The sequence below is a fragment of the Epinephelus moara genome, chromosome 20, assembly GCF_006386435.1.
Source record: "Epinephelus moara isolate mb chromosome 20, YSFRI_EMoa_1.0, whole genome shotgun sequence".
NCBI lineage: Eukaryota > Metazoa > Chordata > Actinopteri > Perciformes > Serranidae > Epinephelus > Epinephelus moara.
Window position 1 is genome coordinate 32725996 of NC_065525.1, and position 7003 is coordinate 32732998.

Here is a 7003-nt window from a genome sequence, read left to right on the forward strand (position 1 = left end):
GTATCATAACTACATGTGTGCCGTTTGTAACAAACCAAACCGCGTGAAAATCAGTTGAAAATTCAGTGAGTTTTTCAATTTTACTTGTGCATACAGCTCCTTCCTCAATAGAAGTGAATGCACTGTGGAGGCGAAGCGAGACCCATCCAAGATGGCGGCCGGCGAGGACGTCGGCTCTGATAGGCAGCGGCAGTCAATGCGGCGTCTATGTATATATATGTCTATGGAACTACACAGCTGGCCCAATTAAATTGTTTACAGTCGCACAGACCAGGAGAGTCCGAAATCCAGGCATCAGGAATCAGGCAGGACAGTATGGGAGAAAGGTTGATAATTTCACAGCACCCCGTCCTTTTTGATAAAAGACGGGATGATTTTATGAACAATGAATTAAAGGACAACATCTGGCAGTCCATTGTCCAGCTTGGTGGCTGCGGTGAGAGTGGTAAGTGCTAAAGAAAGTTGATGTTGACACCTTGCTAAACGTTAGCTTGCTAGCTAGCTGCCGCTGCTGCTACTCTCGTCCAAGTTCATCCGCACCCGTTCACGCAGCGCGGACTTGGAACACAACAACGCGAAATTCCGCACCGCGTCCGCGCCTGTGTGTATGGATTGAGCGCGGAAAGGCGCTGCGCGAATATTCCGGAAATCCGTCCCGCATTTCCGTATTGCAGCAGTGAGAATGAACCTTTAGTATGAGAATCAGCCTGAGGGACTGGGGGGCTTTTAAACAGCAGATTGTTTTCAGTTCTTCTTCAATGGAAAACCAATTATCCATAACTTAATACTTAAACACAATAGTTTTCAACATTCTACGTTTAGATAATGACCTCTATATTAACGACTCTAAACCTGTTGATTTACCCTGACCACAGTTTAATAATATTGCTTAATCCTGTTTTCATCTGAAGTACTTCTGTTCCACAGAGAATCCATGATAGTATTAATAAAAATATCTAGTACAGAAGGAGTAATGACAAGAAGACAAAGCCCTTGATGCCCATTGGTTCAGGCTTTCAGATCAAGTCACATGTAAGCTTCTCTGCCTTTACTCAAATGTGCATGACAGCTGCCTGAGATCTTCCATTATACGCAGTGTGGCGCAGGTGTCTGCCTCCTCTCTGATTCATCCTGGTAATAATCTCTCTGACTTGCTGCTATTTCCAGGCTAATTGATGTCTGAAAAGCAAACCCTGTCCAGGTCCTAGAATAGATCTGACTTCCACCCACTCATCACGCAAGGAATCCAAAGTGGCATTTGTCCAGCGCGGCTGCTCTCCTGTCAGTATGGGTACAACGTATACGACTACAGTATAGTACACTTGGATGACTCACTGAAGCCGTTTATTCATGTCACACACTCACAGGCACACGCTCCCCCTAGTGTGTTCAGAAACATGAAAATACCAACAGATGTTATGAACAATTTTGTACAATTGTCCAGAATCTGTGATTGCAAAAAGGAAGCATAGCAATTTGTTTTCTACAGGGGCACAACAGAGAGAAAAACTTTCCGTCATCACGCTGTGAAAATGCTTTTGAGACTAAAGTGCTATTCGACAGGCAGTCCGAGAGGATGTCTGTCTATACGAGGGCTTTCTCTGGTGAAAGCAGATGAAAGAGTGTTCTGGGGGCAAAGGTGAGCTGGCTAACAAGTGGCTCCCCTGACCCTGCCTGCTGGCACTTTGGGCTGTGTTCCCATTATACCCTCACCTGCTAGTCACTCTAACCTCCACCCCTGTCAGCCTCTGATCCCTCTCGTTTTTCCCCCCATCTGCACCCTGAGTTACAATGGTCAAAAATGGAGCACTCAAATTACAGTCTTGTGGAGCCTAAAATAGCCAACAACTGTGTGTGTGTGTGTGTGTGTGTGTGTGTGTGTGTGTGTGTGTGTGTGAGGAGGGAGTGCGGATGGTCCTGGTCTTTGCGTCAGCCCTGCCATGGCAACCAGGCTTTGCTGGTGAGCGTCTCCCCTTCTTCTTCTTCTTCTTCTTCAAACGTTTCTCTTCATTAACATCAAAGAAAACTGTCCACACCAATACTGCTAATTGCATTCTGTTTTGCGGTGTGTTGCGTAATAATCGAGCATCCTAACATGCACGTTTGAAGAAGTCAACATGCGTAAACACAGCACACAAGGGACCGCAGAGACTGACACAAGCAGGCTTTACTTGTCCCCCGCTCTCTTTCTCTGCTATGTGCTTAGCGCCTCTGTTTACAAACCGCTGTGTGTCAGTTATTACAGATGAGAGCTAATTGAAGTTGCGTGAAATTGAAATTCAGTATTAAAGGAGACTGTTGTGGCGACAAAGCAGAGAGAGATGAACACAGCGCTTTTAATTATGACAAAATGATGTGGAGCATTACTTTAAAATGGTAACATGCAGATAGAGTGCAATTTTCTTAAAGCGCTGGATGTATATAGATGCATGTCTGCTTCATCAGTCTGGTGAAACACTCAGTGTATCCCTGCACACATTTCAGAAGGCAGAAACGTCAAGTCTGTTATTGTCTGATGAAGGTTTGCGTGCCATCAGTGGCGTGCTGAGACTTGATTTGTTGCATAGTGGAGGTCCACAGAATCCCAATTCATTCTGTCAGATCTGTATATTAAACCTGCAATAACTGATTTTTTTGGCCACATGGGAGCAACAAAAACAGACTGCGAAGAAATATAGATCATACAGATGCGATGATCAGGTGAACTTGTTAGCAAACAGTTGCATATTTACACATCCAGATGATGCAGAGGAACAATAGCAATTATTTGGAGCACTGTTTCTGAATGAAAGTCCGATATTTCCCTGACTGTTCTCCTAAGCTTCTAAATGCTTAACTATGTTAACAAGCTTGTTGCCATCTTTGTGTCTGCCGTTTTGAGCTGAACAGGTAGTGTTAGTAGTAGTGTAACACTATGAGAAAAAACACAGCAGAAACAGTAAAGTTGCCTGTGTGTCTGTCCACTGCTAATCTTGCAAACTACTGGACAGATCAGCCTAATATTTTGTGTGCACATTTATGACAATGCTCAAGGATCTCTCGTTGAATTGTTGAAAATTCTGTTTTACTGACTGCTGACTCCTCTTAACTGGCTAGATGGGGCCGAAAGTTTTCCATAAACCAGCTCGGCTAAAAATAACAAGCCTTACAGTCTGTTGCGGACCACATTTTGGCCTTCGTCATGGCTCAAAACTGACATTCAAAGAAAAGTTCGGTCTCACTTTGAACCAGAGGATCTGCAGATTAATTCCAGACCTGATAAGTTATGATCCATTAAAGTTAGGCACGTTATGAGATGAATAAGTCAGTCACTTGTCTCTCTTGAATAAGTCAAGAGAGACAAGGGGAAAATTCGAGCAGGCACAACTGTGCCTAGACTATGTAGTTAAATTGTTTTTTTTTGTTTGTTTTAATTGTGTTTATTGTTGTTATTTCCACCTTTGTTGTGCTGAAGCCTACAGACCAAGTCTATACAGTTCAAAGTCTGGTTATCAGTTACATGGATCAAAGACTTGTGCCTGGGTTTTAGGTATTAAAAATACATTCATTGTCATAGTTATACTGACCGCTTTCACATTACACAGTTATTTGATCTATTGTAAATATGAAAGTATCGATTATAGCTGCTTTAAGGTAACTTTTGATTGTCTTTCCTTTTCTATGTAGGATGGGATTTACAGCCAGGGACGCTGAAGTATCTCCAACTACATCTCAGCATGAAAAGAGAGTCCAGTCCCAGCTGTGGAGATTTGTGACAGAGCCAACACTGAGCACAGACATACGCTTGAGTCTGCGCACATCAGTCATACTGCAAAACGTCCCGCACAAGCTCTGAGCTCCCTGACATTCCTCTCCTTGTGTGTGTGTACAGGCATCAGCAAGGCTGATCTATAATGTGTGCCCAGGCCAAGCCGAGCCAAGCTCCCTGGGTCCAGGCCTGGCCACCTCCCTCAGGCCTGGCTTCAGTGGGGGACCCTGCTAACCCACATCTGTCCTCTTTTGGCAACGTCGCCTAAGACTTTGAATCCATTTTTTTCCCGTCTGGCTGCTTGCCTGGGTCCAATTTGACATGGGAGACATAACTAGTAGCCACTGACCCGAATAACAAAACTTCTAAGGTCATGGAGGCATGTAGACCTCGCTGTTCCTGACTTGGAATAGCCGATTTGGTTTCTTTTGATCTAAAGCTCATGAAATAAATGTATAAATGGAGAAGAAAATACTCTGATCTAATAACATAGTTGAAATGATTAGTTTAGACAGTTGAGGTCAAATGAGAATTAAACACAGACCTTAAAGAACTCTAAACACAGTGTTACAAACTTATCTGTTATCTACTTGATTTCTCGCTCCATGTGACGTCAGTTGTTAGTTTGAATCCATCTATGCTATTTACTTCTTGATGTCACTCTTGATTTCTTTCGCTCGTTTATCCCAAATCATGCAGAATGTTTTTGGTGAGGTTGACTGAATGCACCAGATTTCTCAGAAAATGATCAAACGATAATAGGGAGGGACAGTGTTGAGAAAATTACACTGATGTAAGCTCGCGCACCATATGGCAGCAGTGTTATCGCCCACCTCAACAAGCCCTAATGGAGAGCACTTAAGACTGAACAATTTACTGCAATAAAAAGACGAGTAAAGAAGTGGCTGCTTGTATTCTGTGAAGCTGAAGGCAGCTGCCTGTCTCTTCCCACATGCTGTCAACACTCATCTGCCATCGGCCCATCAGTGAGCAATCAAATTACACTTGGTTTCTTTCACTATTCAGGTACATCTGTGCATGCTTGTCTAGGTGTGTGTTTTACCTGCTAATACATTAGAGAGTTGGGACTGTTGCCAAATCCCCCCACGCCTCAGATGTCTTGTTTTTACCGAGCAACAGTCCAAAATCCAAAGATATTAAGTTTATTAATCATCATCCTAGAAAACCATCAAATATCCACATCTGAGAAGCTGGAGCTTCACATTTTTGGAAAATTTTGCTTAAAAAAATTACCTGACTAATTACTTGATGATCAAAATTGTTGAATGTTAATTTTTAGACAATCGTGGTTAATCATTTTATCTTGACTAGTACAGGCTGTTCTCATGTGCTGTACTTACATTTACCTATGAAAAGTAATGTATCAGAATTCATGTGTAACCCAAGTAATCGTGAAGGCTGTGATAACATGACCAATGTGCTGACCGCAGTAAAGAAGGAAGAAGTATAAAGAGTGAAAGTCTGTGTACTGAGGCAGGTTGGGGTGGTGGATGGGTCAAACAAACATAGGACTCTTCCCCAGGAGACCAGCATTTGTGTCCAGTGAGATACCTCGCAAACTTTGAGTCATGTTAAGGTATTATGTGACAAAGCACCACCTGCTTTGTGCCACTGAGTTAGCTGGTAATAGCTCGTTTGGGGTGTGTGTAGGTACGCTGCTGGTTTAGCTTTAACAAGTGTCTGTCGTTCTGCAGTGATTCAAGCTTCATCTCATGATTATGAAACCTAATATTAAATACTTGACAATTTTTTTAAAAAGTTGTTGGCACAAGTCAATTCGCGGCTGTAGCCTGCCTTTAAGTTGCCTATAAGTTGCCTAGAAAATTAACATTAATTAGCGACAGTGTTTGTCAACGTAAACTGGCGAAAACAACGGTCAGCACTGTCTTAGAATTAAAAGTTGCTAGCCGAATGTTTTCTTCTTTGTTAATATCAAAGGAAACAGATTTGTTAGTGCTGGAGTGGAGTGCAGCACATCTGTATGCTTTTGCCAATATCTGTGTCTGAATTCAGAGTCCCTCACACCAGTGTGCCAAAACAATTTTTCACATTCACACACTCTCGATATCTCTCACATATGCAGTAAAATGGCTGCAGTGTAGAGCCCAAATATCATAAAGAGAGCAGCGTTGCAACACTAGCAGGCTGACATGGACAAAACACAGTAGAATACTATAAAGACAGTATCAGATTTTGATCTGCTCTATTGTAGCCGATGCCGGTCCATTAAAATATGCCCAAATCGGCCCTATATTGATAGCAGAATTAAGATAAAAGGTTGAACTAAAAGAGGATAAGAACTCATTCAGCAGAATCAGCATGCAGTGGATACTGCTCTCTGCATGCAGTGAGCCTCTGAGTGTCCGGTCATAGCCTGTGTCTGTGTGTAGTGTCTGTCTTGTGTCATGTTGAGTTAATGTTTTGTGATTCATGACAAATCAAATCGAAATCACCTTGTCTGCTTTTTCCAAGGTCTCAGAGAGGGCAAAAGAGTCTGTCTCTCTCCGTCTCTCTCTTCCTCCTCCCACCAGTCTCAAAGGGACACACTCACACACACAGAAAGACAAAACACAGACCCTGAGGTGCATTAAGTCTGAAGAATTGACAGATGGAATCAAACAGTGAGAACAGATGAAAGACAAGGCACAATATGTCTGTTCATGTGTGTGTGCGTTTGCGTGTAGGTGTGTGTGTGCGTACGATCAGAGCTAATCTTGCCTTTCCTCAAGGCGATGCCAAAAAACACAGTGTCACTGTTGGTTCAGCAGAGGTTTGAGCGTGAATACATTGCTATGATTAGATTTGCAGTATCCGTCAGATCCCAGGGAAAACCCAAAACACAACCCACAGCAATTCAATCGGAAATGGGAAACAGAATATCTCAAGCTGAACCGATTTGGGTTTTTTTCGGGGTTTTCTTTTTGGGGAGTTTGGCAAACTGTGACATAAAAACGTGATTCATGCCTCAATTGAGAACACTTGGTGGAAGCCTTGCGGTCGTGAAATCTCATAATTTCACCGCGTCACTTCACAAAGCATTTATTGTGTAAATAATGAACAGGATATAATATACAGTCAGGTCCATAATTATTTGGACAATGATACAGTTGTCGTCATTTTGGCTCTGTACACCACCACAATGGGTTTTAAATGAAACAATGAATACCTGCTTAAAGTGCAGACTCTCAGCTTTCATTTAAGGCTTTTTTCAAAAATGTAGTATGAACCGTGTAG

The 7003-nt window shown here is 42.6% G+C and overlaps 1 long non-coding RNA gene across 1 annotated transcript in view; it reads left to right on the forward strand.

Annotated features, from left to right (window-relative positions):
• Positions 1–5530, forward strand: part of LOC126407686 (uncharacterized) — a 60752-nt gene extending 55222 nt beyond the window's left edge. The window contains exon 3 of the long non-coding RNA XR_007571813.1: positions 3667–5530. This is a non-coding gene — a long non-coding RNA (uncharacterized LOC126407686). The remainder of the gene's footprint in view (positions 1–3666) is intronic.
• Positions 5531–7003: the final 1473 nt, after the last annotated feature.